This window comes from Ovis canadensis, chromosome 2 (genome assembly GCF_042477335.2).
Source record: "Ovis canadensis isolate MfBH-ARS-UI-01 breed Bighorn chromosome 2, ARS-UI_OviCan_v2, whole genome shotgun sequence".
NCBI lineage: Eukaryota > Metazoa > Chordata > Mammalia > Artiodactyla > Bovidae > Ovis > Ovis canadensis.
The window spans coordinates 151,620,277-151,634,589 of NC_091246.1; the positions used below are offsets into that span (position 1 = coordinate 151,620,277).

The 14,313-nt window shown below is 37.1% G+C and overlaps 1 long non-coding RNA gene across 1 annotated transcript in view; it reads right to left on the reverse strand.

The window, feature by feature from the left end:
• Positions 1-3,227: 3,227 nt before the first annotated feature.
• The window catches only part of LOC138432789 (uncharacterized), a 92,696-nt gene continuing 81,610 nt past the window's right edge, over positions 3,228-14,313 (reverse strand). Inside the window, exon 3 of the long non-coding RNA XR_011253982.1 lies at positions 3,228-4,046. This is a non-coding gene — a long non-coding RNA (uncharacterized lncRNA). The remainder of the gene's footprint in view (positions 4,047-14,313) is intronic.

Below are 14,313 nucleotides of genomic sequence, written 5' to 3' on the forward strand. Positions count from 1 at the left end.
TAGATTTTTAGCAACATACCCATCCTAAATCCCAATTTAAATATTGACAGAAAGGAAAGGAGTGGTCAAAGATACTAGAGTTTCTAGCTGGATGTGCTAGTCAGAAAGGATGGGTTTTGTGGTGTTCCTCAAGCTTTATTCATCTGTGATGAAAATTCCAGCCTAGTTCCCCAGAGTTCAAACCTGGAAACTATTGACAGAAGTGCTGATCTCAGCCATCTTGAGGGTGTTAGGAGGAAAGGGTGTATCCCAGGCACTAAATATAGATTTACAGAGTTCCCATCAAATGGTGACATTCTGCAGGAATGAAGACAGGCAGCAGATATCTGGGGAAGGAAAATGAAGTTTGAAGAAAGCCGATGTGGAAGGTGCAAAACGTGCACCATTATCCATTATACACAACTGTGCACATATACGTACTTTGTATCCAGAATGCAAAATGCATGAGCACCAAACTGGGCACACTCTTCCCTCTCAGCACAGTGGAGGCAGAGCTTCTAATGCATCCATGATTGTGGGTCAGTTGATATACACCTGGAGCCCTGTCAGTAAGAAATAGGAAAGTGCATAAAGCTCCTAAATTCAGTGCTGGAGGTGGGTAGAATGAGCCACTCATCTGCTCTTTTCTCCTCCTCCTTGCTTCTCCATTTCTCTTTTTTCTCCCTCCGCTTGCAAGAATTTATGATTCAGATATTATTCAAGCTGACTTCAAGCTCTGTCATTTCTTCATGGGTGTTTTATGCCTGTTTTTGGATGTTCCTCTTATTGCTGGGTCCAGAAGCAGTGGCATATCATTACATTAAAACGGTATGCTGTGCTGAATCTGTTGGCTTGGATAAATGCAATATGGCAAAGCCAAACCAAATTTTGAAATGACACATTGGATCTTTTCTTCAAACATGAAATGGAGAAAAATAGTTTCATCAATGGAGTGAATGTTACATTCAAAATAGAGATAAATTTATCTCTTTACTTATAATTTTGTTTATATTGCTAACATATTAGTTTTGGAGGTGCTTCTTCAGGAAGTTGATGTAAATGGAGATTAAATGCTGCTTGATTAATGTTTTTTATCTTGTCTTCTTCGTGGTCAGATACCGCATTCATTCAGTTCTCCCAATTAATGACTACACTTGCTGTATATAATTTTATACACACACACACACACACACACACACAAAGTTATTTAGTCTTTGCGATGTAATCTTCAGAACCAGGTAATAGGAGTGCAATTATCTCATCTTAAGTAGCCTTAGAAAACCTTGAATATACATTCACATTTTTCCTTCCCCTCCACCACAAGTTTGCATATGCTTGCCTTGAGATAACTGTCTCTTCTTAGTGAGAACAAGATGATAACTAACTAGCTGGGCTACTATATATGTTTAACTGCTTGTCTATAGTGCTGAATGAAAAGGGTTTCCTGTAGTAGTTTGCTAAAGTAGTTTGTACACGACAGATAGCTATTAGGATTGCCACTTCAGTATATGTCAACACCCTGCCAGTTGAGTACCTTTTAGGGCGTCTGTAGGAGTACATAATATAAGTCTGAATTCTGAGCAAAACTATATGATAGGTTCATTTTCCAACTCTATTATGTATAAAATTAAAACCCTCAAGGTTTAAAATGACAGGTTCATTGTCAAGTATGCTAGACTTTTTATTCTGAAGGGACAAAAGACTTTGTATCTATTTAAGTCTTCAGGAAAACTCTACCTGTGGTCCTCAGAGCAGCACTGTACTGGTGACATCTCTGCTACCTCAGATTTTTCTGTGGTCCTCTCCATCTGGATGGAATAGGAAAAGCTTGGTGAAAGAAGGAACAAAAAAAGTTTTTTTTTAAGTCACCAGAGTCTTATTTCTCTGTGTGTGTTTAATTTTATAACCTCATTGTGGTTGGTCTTTTGCAATCATACCTGAGAACTTACATGTTGAAAACTAAATCACACAAGTGGTGTCTAGAGAATCGTTTCGTGATTAAATGGCCACTTGTGACAAGTCTGAATTTGCTCTCTGTATGTGGAAAGATGCTATTGCTCACCTGGGAGCTTTACTATTGGCAGGTCTCTAGCAAGTCTTTCCATGGAATGGTGTCATGGCAATTTGAATAGAGAGGGCTGCATTTCCCAGATTTACCTTATAAGATTGCATGAGTTGTGGGGCCTCCAAGAGTGAAGGTTATACAGTGTGTCCTGGAGGTGGGCAGCTTCAGAAAGGAAAGAACATATCAATATTCTTAAATACCCCTACTGAAAACAGACTCTCTTAATGTAAATTCCAACAAAGTTAAGTATTTACAATAAACTCTAAATTAATCTGTAATTAATGCAGGGATATTAATAATTAATTATCTGTATTAATGCAGGGATATACTTCTCTTAAGAACCATTTATATTAAATTTTGTCAATTGGCAGTAGGTGGGTTGCATCAGATTTGTTATTTAAATTATGTTGCTCCTATGCTAATATTAGAATCTTTGTGGTCTGCATTTCCTGTGCAAGCAGTAATCAGGGGAGAAGGTGCAGAGCTGTATTTATGGCACTGGCAGGTGGAAACCACTCTGATAGCAGTCATTTCTAACAGATAAGCCACAAAGCAAGTAATTTACATGCAGGTGATCTGTAGATTACTAGAAAGGACTGTAGGTGTATATGCTTAGCATTCATGCTTACCTGTGCATTATTGTCAGGTTGATTCCTGGAAAGGAATGTCAACAGATGAATGATGTTAAGGCAAGAGCATGTCACCTAGAGCTAAAGGACCTAGATTTGAATCCATTTCTGATCTTACTAGTTTTTCATTGTGACTAAACCCTCAACATCCCTGAGGGTCAGTTTCTCTATCCACACCTGCCTATCTTATCTAATGTGTTTTGTATCCTGAAGTTAGGTAAGTAAATTACAAAGATGGGTAAGACACAGTCTTGTCCCACAAGGATACAGGGGATGGGCAGGGAGCAGACAAGTAAACTGGAAACTTCACTAGTGCAGGATGAGTTATAAGGGAGGTTGTGTTGACTAGTTCCATAGCCTGCCTTGTAATAATACATATATTGTATATTTTGACTATGAGCTATATCTCATGGGACAATGAAATCCTTAGATTTCATGAGTCTTGTATAATTCACTTTTGGGTTGTCAGAAACTAGTTCAAGCTTAGGCAATAATTGGCACACACAGTACTTTTGTGAAATAAATGATTCTTAAATTACTCAAATTAGGCAAAGCTTATAGTCTAGTTAGAACCAAATATTGTGTTTATTCTGCTGGGTGTGCATCAACCTTACAAGTAGGCAGAGGAAGTTGTTTAATGAGGTCCTTTTCCATATATACCTAGTGTAGTATCTGGGATGGAGCTCACTAAATAAAACTATTATATATACTATGATTGAGGGAGTGGAAGTCACTGAAATATCACTCCTGGCATCCTGTGTTATTAGTTGATTGAAATTCCTACCATTAGACATTCACTTTGACAACTAGGAAATTGCATTCCTGGAAGTCTTGCTTGAAATGTTGATGTCCCTGGGGAAAGATAAAACTTTTAAACTATGGTGAATTCCTCACACTGTAGTAGGAATTAATTTTTGATGTCAACAAACCTAATATCAGAACCTAAATGGTGTATAAGATATAGTAGGAAAGCTTGATAAGAAAGGAAGAAAGAGGGAAAGGTCTGTGGTCTGGGGCCTGGTTAGTGAGAGCCTGGCCATTAAGGTGAATCCTGGAGTGGTGTGAATTTTTCTCTTCAGACAAGCTCAATGTGATTCTGTTGACTCCTCTGAGCTCAGTACTTGGGAAGGGTTCTGCTCTATCGTGGTGAGAGGAATCTGACTGCTGTTCAATTGTGTGACCCTGGCTGGTTCTGTGAATCTGCCCACAAGACAGAGAGAGAGGGTGAAGGGACATCACATGAAAACTTCCTCCTTCCACCATAAGAAGTGAGAAATACTCTGAAGAATTCATCAGAGTGGAGACTTCCCTGGTGGTCCAGTGGGTAAGACTCTGTGCTTCCATTGCAGGGGTCCCAGGTTCGCCAGGTGGCACTGCCAAAAAAAAAAAAAATAGAATATATCAGAGTGGGAGTTTTGATACAGGGTAATATGCCCACATCTGTAAATTTCCTTTGCTGTTACTAAGTTACCAGGAGAAGACATTAATTACTGAATTGGAAGAGTTGGTGTGGGGTAGGAAGCAAATAAAAAGGAGCTCTGTAGACACTTTGATTACCCACTTCCACTTGCAAGTCGGGTGTCAATCATTTAAGCATTTTTGTGGAGAAAGAGCTATCAGGCTAAGTCTTCCAAGGAAAATGCTAAAAAAAAAAAAAATCAGTATGCACTTTAAATATTGAATGGAAGTCAAATACTAGTCATAAAGATTTTTAAGCAAGACTAAGGAACAAAACTCCAAAGGCTGTAGGCAGAGATAAATCCTGTACTTTTCTAGGTTTAGCAGTTTGTGATTTTTCTCTGTGCTAGAAAATAATTTATTTTATTAGAGTGTTTGCGGCAGATACATGAATGGCATAAATTACATATTACAATTTGCCATGGAGATCTTACTGTCTCAATTAAGTGTCAGTTAGCACATTCTGCAGTGAGCTCTCCTTCTAGGGTCTGGTGGTATTTCATGGTACGTCAGTCAATAACCCATGTCCCCAGCCTAATTGCTGAGGGGCTATATCCTTACTCCTAGCTAGGGGTTGGCCTCGGAAAGTATAAAGTTATGTTTGTTAAATGCAAGCCTCATGATCTCTGGAAGGCGTTAGCAATAATCTTCCTGCCCATTGCACAAATTCCTTCCTGTAAATGCCAGTGATCATGGTGTAGACAAGCATGGGCTCCAATCCCATGATTTTACTTGAAAACTAAACTTCCTGTCAGCATCTTAAGCCTTGATCGCTCCTTTAATGTTAGCATTTTATTAAACTAAATGGAATTAGAAGTAGAAATAAATCAGTTTAATCACACATGAAGCACGATTTTTCATGAGCACTTCAATCATTTTTACTTGAAACAATGGAAAAATGAATGTGTTAATTTGCAGCTGGATTGAAAAATTCTGAAAAATATTTAATTTTAATTCTGAATATTTGTCTAGTTATTTAGAAGTAAGTCCTTTTTAGATTACTCTGAGTTGGATTTGAATAATAAATTTTCTCAAATATTACTTATTCTAAAGAGAAATAAATTACTGTTGTGCATATGTATGCATATACATAAATATATGTTTTGTAGCTTTTGAAATTCAATCATAAATGTATCTAATTCATCTCCTAGTATAGTCTGTCAGTGTAAGACAGATAAGGGTTTACATGAGTAAATTAATTTTTATTGAGAGAAAATAATCAAAATAGTCACTAAAGGGTAAGTCTCCCAATCTTTACCAGAGTTTCAATTTCATGAGCACTTATGTGATTTTTTAAAAAATAAAGCCTGAGTGAGAGTAAATATTCCCCTAACTACTGAATGAAATAAAGAACCTACTCTTGAGTTATTCTGAAATTCTCATTAGATTTACTATTATTTTGAAAAGTGAATCCAGATAAATCATGTTTGTTTACCACAATTTGCTATCTTATCTGAAGAAGGTAGTAGAAACAACATGAACCCTTTGAAGAAAAGCTTTACGTGTAATTTAATTCTTTGCTCAGCCCCCCAAAGATGATTCAGTGCTGCAGAAGATTGTGCATTTGAATACTGCATGAAAATGACTGAAGTTCTGGGCGGAACTGTAAATCCAGCCTTTTCTAAACTGAACAAGTCATTGCTTTGGGGGAGGCATCCTCCACCTTCTCTAATACCCACGGAGATGTCTTATAGACACTGTGTCGTTTTAATTCAAGTTTAACTTTCAATTATAAAGTAAGCCTTCTGAGACTGTATCTTTATGGGACAGTTAGGTCAAAGTTTGAAAAATGTAACCAGTAGAATTAAACTGACAAATTGACTGACTTCCTCCCTCTGCCTCCATTTTGTTTACTTAAATTACATCTTTGTCATAAAGTCACAACTTCAGAAAAATCAGCTGGGATTAAGTTTTACTTTTTTTCCTTCCCATATTACCCCCTCCCGGCTGCCACCAAAGGTGAATAATCTCATTTGGAGAAACTTTTGCCTATCTGTAATATTGATTTATAACAGACATTTAAAATAAGTCCTTAGTATAACTCATAAATTAATAGTTAAAGAAAGCAGTAGCTATATATTCTTAACCTGAATATATGCTGCAAAATTATCTATTAACTTTCTACCTTTTTTTTTTTTTTACTAACTTTCTGAAAAAATAAATATTAGGTGAATAATACTATGAGTTATGGCTGAGTTGAGATCTGAGACTTGACTAACATTTCATTTATGTTTATTTTAAAAATAGGTACCCCTTTAAATGATGATGAATGAAATATAGTATCTGCACTGACAGAAGTTAAGAATTTGGCCCTTTACCCTAATGATACAAGAAGTGGAATGAGACATCAGGGCATAGAGTAGTCACTTTCAAATTCCATCCAACAGTGTGTTAAGCAGAGACTTGTTGAAAGGCCATTTTAAAATGACAAAATGTCAGGGTTAGAAGGAACCGCATTTACCATATAGTGTCATCCACTATTGAATTCCGGAATATTTTCTGTTGTATCTGTGACTAACTCTGAATACTAAGAAAGTGCAGTAGGTTCATAAGAGTGATAATTCTAGTACTGATTGGCTATAATGTTTATATGATTCTGTGGCAGAAACTTTTAACTTCTCCCTTCTTTGTGTTTATTCTCCACTTCTCTCTTTAATTAATGATCACACCTCACTCCCACCCCAACAGATTGACTTTGGGCTATTTTATGCTGATATATCTGGAGACCACATTTCTCAACTTCTCTAACAGTGAGTTCAGTTCAGTCGCTCAGTCATGTCCAACTCTTTGCAACCTCATGGCCTGCAGCACGCCAGCCCTCCCTGTCCCATCAACAACTCCCTGAGCTTACTCAATCTCATGTCCATCAAGTCGATGATGCCTTCCAACCAATTCATCCTCTGTCATCCTCTTCTCTTCCTGCCTTCAATCCCTCCCAGCATCAGGGTCTTTTCAAATGAGTCAGCTCTTCGCATCAGGTGGCTGAAGTATTGGAATTTCAGCTTCAGCATCAGTCCTTCCAATGAATATTCAGGACTGATTTCCTTTAGGATGGACTGATTGGATCTCCTTGCAGCCCAAGAGACTCTCAAGAGTCTTATCCAACACCGCAGTTCAAAAGCATCTGTTCTTCAGTGCTCAGTTTTCTTTATTGTCCAACTCTCCCATCCGTACATGACTACTGGAAAAACCATAGCTCTGACGAGACGGACCTTTGTTGGTAAAGTAATGTCTCTGCTTTTTAATAAGCTGTCTAGGTTGGTCATAGCTTTTCTTCCAAGGAGCAAGCGTCTTTTAATTTCATGGCTGCAGTCACCATCTGCAGTGATTTTGGAGTCCAAGAAGAGAAAGTCTGTCACTGTTTCCATTGTTTCGCCATCTATTTGGCATGAAGTGATGGCACCGGATGCCATAATCTTAGTTTTCTGAATGTTGAGTTTTAAACCAGCTATTTCACTCTCCTCTTTCATTTTCATCAAGAGGCTCTTTAGTTGTTTTCTGCTTTCTGCCATAAGGGTGGTGTCATCTGCATATCTGAGGTTATTGATATTTCTCCTAGCAATCTTGCTTCCACCTTATGCTTCATCCAGTCCAGTATTTCTCATGATGTACTCTGCATATAAATTAAATAAGCAGGGTGACAATATGCAGACTTGACATACTCCCCGATTTGGAAAGAGTCTGTTGTTCCATGTTCACTTCTAACTGTTGCTTCTTGATCTGCATACAGATTTCTCAGGAGGCAGATCAGGTGGTCTGGTATTCCCATCTCTTTAAGAATATTCTACAGTTTGTTGTGATCCACAGAACCAAAGGCTTTGGTGTAGTCAATAAAGCAGAAGTAGATGGTTTTCTGAAACTTTCTTGCTTTTTCAAAGATCCAATGAATATTGGCTATTTGATCTCTGGTTCCTCTGCCTTTTCTAAATCCAGCTTGAACATCTGGAAGTTCACAGTTCACATACTGTTGAAGCCTGGCTTGGAGAATTTTGAAAATTACTTTGCTAGTGTGTGAGATTAGTGCTATTGTTTGGTAATTTGAGCATTCTTTGGCATTGCCTTTCTTTGGGATTAGAATAACTGACTTTTTCCAGTCCTGTGGCCACTGCTGCGTTTTCCTAATTTGCTGGCATTATTGAGTGTAGCACTTTGACAGCATCATCTTTGAAATAGCTCAACTGGAATTCTATCACCACCACTAGCTTTGTTCATAGTGATGACCTCACATTCCAGGATATCTGGCTCTAGCTGAGTGATGACATCATTTTGGTTATCTGGGTCATGAAGATCTTTTTTGTATAGCTCTTCTATGTATTCGTGTCACCTCTTCTTAATATCTTCTGCTTCTGTTAGGTCCATACCATTTCTGTCCTTTATTGTGCCCATCTTTGCATGAAATGTCCCCTTGGTGTTTCTAGTTTTCTTGAAGAGATCTCTAGTCTTTCCCATTCTATTATTTTCATCTATTTTTTTGCATTGATCGCTGAGGAAGGCTTTCTTATCTCTCCTTGCTGTTCACTGGAACTCTGCATTCAAATGGTTATATCTTTCCTTTTCTCCTTTGCCTTTAGCTTCTCTTCTTTTCTCAGCTATTTGTAAGGCCTCCTCAGACAGCCAGTTTGCCTTTTTGCATTTCTTTTCCTTGGGGATGGTCTTGATCACTGCCTCTTGTACAATGTCACAAACCTCTGTCCATAGTTCTTCAGGCACTCTGTCTATCAGAGCTAATCCCTTGAATCTATTTGTCACTTTCTCTGTATAATTGTAGGGATTTGATTTAAATGTGGCCATGCAATTAAGTTTGGGTTGGTAGGATGTGAGCTAAAGTAATTTGTGGAACTTCCAGGTCATCTGTTTATAGACAAGACTACTTGTCCTTAATATCTTGGTAGTTGGGATGTGGCAACAACTGCAGAGGCAGCTTTAGACTTAAGGATGGAACCATATGTTGGAGATGACTGGTTGATTTTCCAGTTTAAATACCTGGGTAAATCATAGAGTAGGTTTTTTTTTTTTCTACCTGTCTAGATCACCTTCCTACCACGGACCATTCCATCTCCTTCCATCAACACTATATGTTGAAGCAGCTTAGTCTAAACCTTGACTAATAAATTTACATGTGGTAATATCTGCCTCCTCTTCATTCTTTTGATTCAAATTATGGCCTCTAGACAGGTACAGAATTAGTAGACTACCTCTTGAATATGATACTGTTTTGACTATAGAGAGATAATAACTAAGTGTTGACATTTATTATTTCTTTTCTTCTTTCCTGCCTACATCTTCCTCAGACTTCATTCATTCCTCAGTGGTTAAGATGTTAATCTCCTTAATCTGGACACTGTATCTTCATTAATACATCTTAGGTTTACTGCCTTATCCTATTGTCATGTTCTTTTCACGTGAAGAGAAGTCTCAAGTCTCACCTGTAATAATCTTCTGTTTAGTACTTAACATTTATCTCTGATAAATTTCATCCTTTGATTTTATTCCCCCCATTTCAGCAAGTTGAGATAATTTTGAGCGAGTGAAGACGTTCCTAAGGCCATTCGTAAATGCATACAAGTGATGTGACTGCTTTTCCCAGTAAATCAAAGGACTATTCTACCCATATTTTTGTATCCAAGATGAAATGCTGCATATTTTAAAATGTTTAATATTACTGCTACCATTCTTCCTAATCAATACCCATTGCCAGATACTGTAAGCCTTTCATAAGTATTAGGTCACAACAGACCTATTATTATTCCCATTTTGTTGATGAGGAAATGTGTCTTTGAGGGAAAGGATGACTTGTCTACGCAGGTAGGAAATATAGCCAAATTCAAACCCAAGCTGCCATGACATCCAGCTTAATTAACCACTAGACTGCTGTCATTTGATATGTCTCACTTTCTGCGAAGTGTAGGTTCCTGCCATTTAAGAAGTTCTGTGTCTGAAAAGGATAAGACATATATTTAGCTGTGGTCGCAAATGCATATGCTCTTCCATGTTCTTCTTTGGTCATGTTCTTAAAAGTAAGAGAATGAAAAAATTCAAATGGTTTAGATAATCAGACCTATCTACACCATGAGGCCTGCTTCATACAGGCATGATTTTTGCATCTTCACCAAAAACAGGATATTTTCTCCTCCTAGTCTTGTTGCGATACACTTTGCACGACTAAGTTCTTTTTCTAATTTAATTCAATAAAAAAAAAACTAGTGGGGCATAACTGATTTACAATATTGTGCTAGTTTCGGGTATACAGCAAAGTGAATCTGTTATACAAATACATAAATCCACTCTTAAGATTCTCTTCCCATATAGGCCGCTACAGAATACTGAGTAGTTCCCTATGCTGTATGGTAGTTCCTTACTAGTCACCTGTTTTATATACAGTACGGTATATGTGTCAGTCCCAATCTTCTGAGTTTATCTCCCCTCTTGCCCACTGCTAACTGTAAGTTTATTTTCTATATCTGTAACTCTATTTTGGTTTTGTAGATAAGTTCATTTGTAGCCTTTTTAAAGATTCCACATGGAAGTGATATCATGTGGTATTTGTCTTTCTCTGTCTGACTGACTTCATTCAGTATGGGAATCTCTGGGTCCAGCCAGGTTACTTAAAATGGCATTGTTTTGTTCTTTTTTATGGATGAGTAATATTCCATTGTATATACTTCACAACTGAGTTTGATCCTGAAAAAGATCTTGGTTCCTTCTTCTGCTGGTTTCAGTGTCTTGCTCCAACCAGAAAGACATTATTGTGATTCTCAGAATCACAGTGGGTTATCTTATTTTTTTTTGAATTTTATCTATTTATTCATTTTAGACTTTATATTATAGTTGATTAACAGTGTTGTGTTAGTTTCAGTTACAACAAAGTGATTATGTGTGTATATGTATCCTTTTTCAAATTCTTTTCTCATCTTGATTATTACATAATATTGAGCAGAATTCCTTGCGCTATTCAGTAGGCCCTTTTTGGTTATCCATTTAAAATATAGCAGTGTGTACTTATCAATTCCAAACTCCCTAACTATCCCTCCCCTGCACCCTTCCCCCCTGATAATTATAAGTTCATTCTCTAAGTCTGTGAGTCTATTTCTGCTGTGTAAATGGGTTTCTTTGTATCATTTTTATTAGGTTTCACATGTAAGTGATATCATATAATATTTCTCTTTCTTTCTCTGACTTATTTAAGTTAATATGACAGTCTCTAGGTCCATCCATGTTGCTGCAAATGACATGATTTCATTCTTTCTAATGGCTGAGTAATGTTCCTATGTGTATGCATACCACGTCTTCTTTATCCCTTCCTCTGTCAGTGGACATTTAGGTTTCATCCATGTCTTGGCTATTGTAAACAGTGCTGCAGTGAGCATTGGGGTGCATGTGTCCTTTAGGATCTCATTTTTCTCTGGATATATGCCCGGGAGTGGGATTTCAAGATCATAGAAAACTTGACTGTTTTTTGCTTGATATCTTTTTTCTTTGATAAGTTGGCTTGGAGATTTCTACATACCCTAGAATGCTTGTCAGTCCTTGGAGTTGATGTGATGTATGTGTAGTTTTTGTTTAGGGGCCCTCATCTCCACATTAAAATAATGTTCCCTGTGTTCTGTAAATCTGATCATTTTCTCTTTATGTAACCCCTGTTGTTATTTGGTCATTAATTCATGTTAGACTCTGCGACCTCAGGGGCTACCACACCAGGCTTCCCTATCCTCACTATCTCCTGAAGTTTGCTCAAGTTCATGTCTATTGAGTTGGTGTTTCTATCTAAGCATCTCACACTCTGCCACCTGATGCTGGGAAAGATTGAAGGCAAAAGAAGAGGGTGGCAGAGGAAATATGCCCTACTATTGCTCTTATATTCTTCTTTGCTAAAGCTCAAGAAAGGAAAGTGCGAGCTAAGGAATAGATGTCATATTTCAGACATTTATATATAAGGATTTAAAAACTTTCCTTTATCTTTAAAAACATAGGTTGTTACTGAATAATAACAAAGAGAATATCAACGAGATCAGAAAGAGTTTAAAAATCATCTACTTCAATCTCTTCATTTTATATGAGAGGAAATGGAGTCCTTTAAATGGAGGAAATGAATTGCTGACATGAATTGCTGATAGAGACGTAAATGTGAATAAGAAAACTTTGGTTATACCCTAAAATTATATCCAGTGGCTCCGTGGGTAAAGAATCTGTCTGCAGTGCAGGAGACACAGGTTTGATCCCTGGGTTGGGAAGAACCCCTAGAGAAGGAAATGGCAGCCCACTCCAGTATTCTTGCCTGGAAAATCCCATAGACAGAGGATCCTGGTGGGCTACAGTTTATGGGGCCACAGAGAGGAGTTCCTTCTTTCTTGCTTAGAAACACATATATCTGTTATTTGGCCCTACATAAACTATGCTTTTATTTGTAAACCAAAGTGTCTAATGATAGATATGAATTGTTTAAACTTTACCTGTGCTTCTGTCTTCTGTTTCTTGTAGATGGTGATGCAATTAATAATGGTAACAATAGTAATACTTAATATCATAGAGAGTATTTACTGAGCACTTAATATAAACAAGGCACTATTATAAGTGCTTCATACTACCAAAGTATTTGATTCTCAAAAATCTTTATGAAATTGGTAAAACTTGTCATTGATAAATGAGATGGAAGTCTACTAGCTGTTTCTGAAGTCACACAGCTGGTACAATGGCAGAGCCAAGAACTTTAGTTTGGAATCTGGCTTTAGGATCTGTGCTCTAAACAACTGCAGCCTGTTGCCTCTGTTTCAGTGAGTTAACAGACGTGCATGTCTGTGTTTGTGTGTTTGTGTACCTGGTATCCACCTGCCAGTACAGGAGATGCAAGAGACGTGGGTTTGATCCCTGGGTCAGGAAGATCCCCTGGAGTAAGAAATGCATCCCATTTCAGTATTCTTGCTTGGAGAATCCCATGGGCAGAGGAACCTGGTGGGCTACAAGTCCATTGAGCCACCATGAGTCGAACACAACCAGGTGACTGAGCACACTCACACATATATGTATATTATTTATTATATATGCCATATTGCATTAATATTTCAGTCTAGTCTTTTTATATGTGTGCAAGTTTTCAGAAAAAATTGTTATGTTTATTTGTATTAATATTTACTTCAGCATTATCTTCACGGGCTCAGGATTTGTTGAGAAAACTGAGTAAAACAGGAGGATAGATTTTTGTTTAAATGATTTAATGACTACACTTAAATACAATTATTAGACTTGTGTAACCACTGTTTAAAAAGAACTATCCTATGTGTTTTAACAGTATTTGCTTATCAGAGCTGTCAATCCATAAACCAAATGGATAGCAGGCAAGAAAACCTAAGATAGAAAGAAGAGATGAAAATCAGTGTATTCTTTCCATCTCCCTAAGCCCACCACATACTATTTTGGAAAGAAAAAAAGTGATACAGATGATGCTTTTGGTCAAGAATGTAAGGAGGTATTTTTGTCATTTTCACCCCCAAAGCACCAATATTCTCAGAGGGCACCAGCCTCCTATCTCCTGGACCCATTTATAAATATATAATTTATTCTTCCTTTCAAAATGAAATCACAAAATTATGAAAGGAAAAGGGATTTTAGCAGTGTTCCCTCTTGGTTCTAAGAACAACAAATCTAAGTCTGGATGTTGGGATCTCCAAGTAGTTTTAATAGTACAGCCAAGAAGTTTGTGTGCAGGAAGTCTATTCTGAATTTTATAATTGATCATTTTGTAAACTGTGTAACAAATAGGCCATATTTGTGGCCTATTTGTTATTAAATAAGATTCTATGTCTTGTTTTCCAAGCATTTAGACTGCTAATTTTAAGAACATGATTGCATGTCTAACATATTAGAAAATAAATACCTAATACAACATGAGCCTTGTCATATTTAGGGTGTTACCAAGTATCCAGAATTGGAAATATTGTTCTTTTATTGACATCCTGTGATTCAGTTTAACCAGCAAGCTTTTATATGATTAATGTTTGTAGTCAAAGCTGTGTAGATTCTATATATTCCCTAAAAACAGAAGCAGCATCCATTGTCATTGGTGAATCAGGAGAGAGAAACGGGTTTTCGAAGAAAAATTAGACACTACTTGTTTATTTTAGCCTAGGACTTTTTTTTATTAAAAAATTCAAAATATGACACTGCATTCAAAAATATCAAATAAAG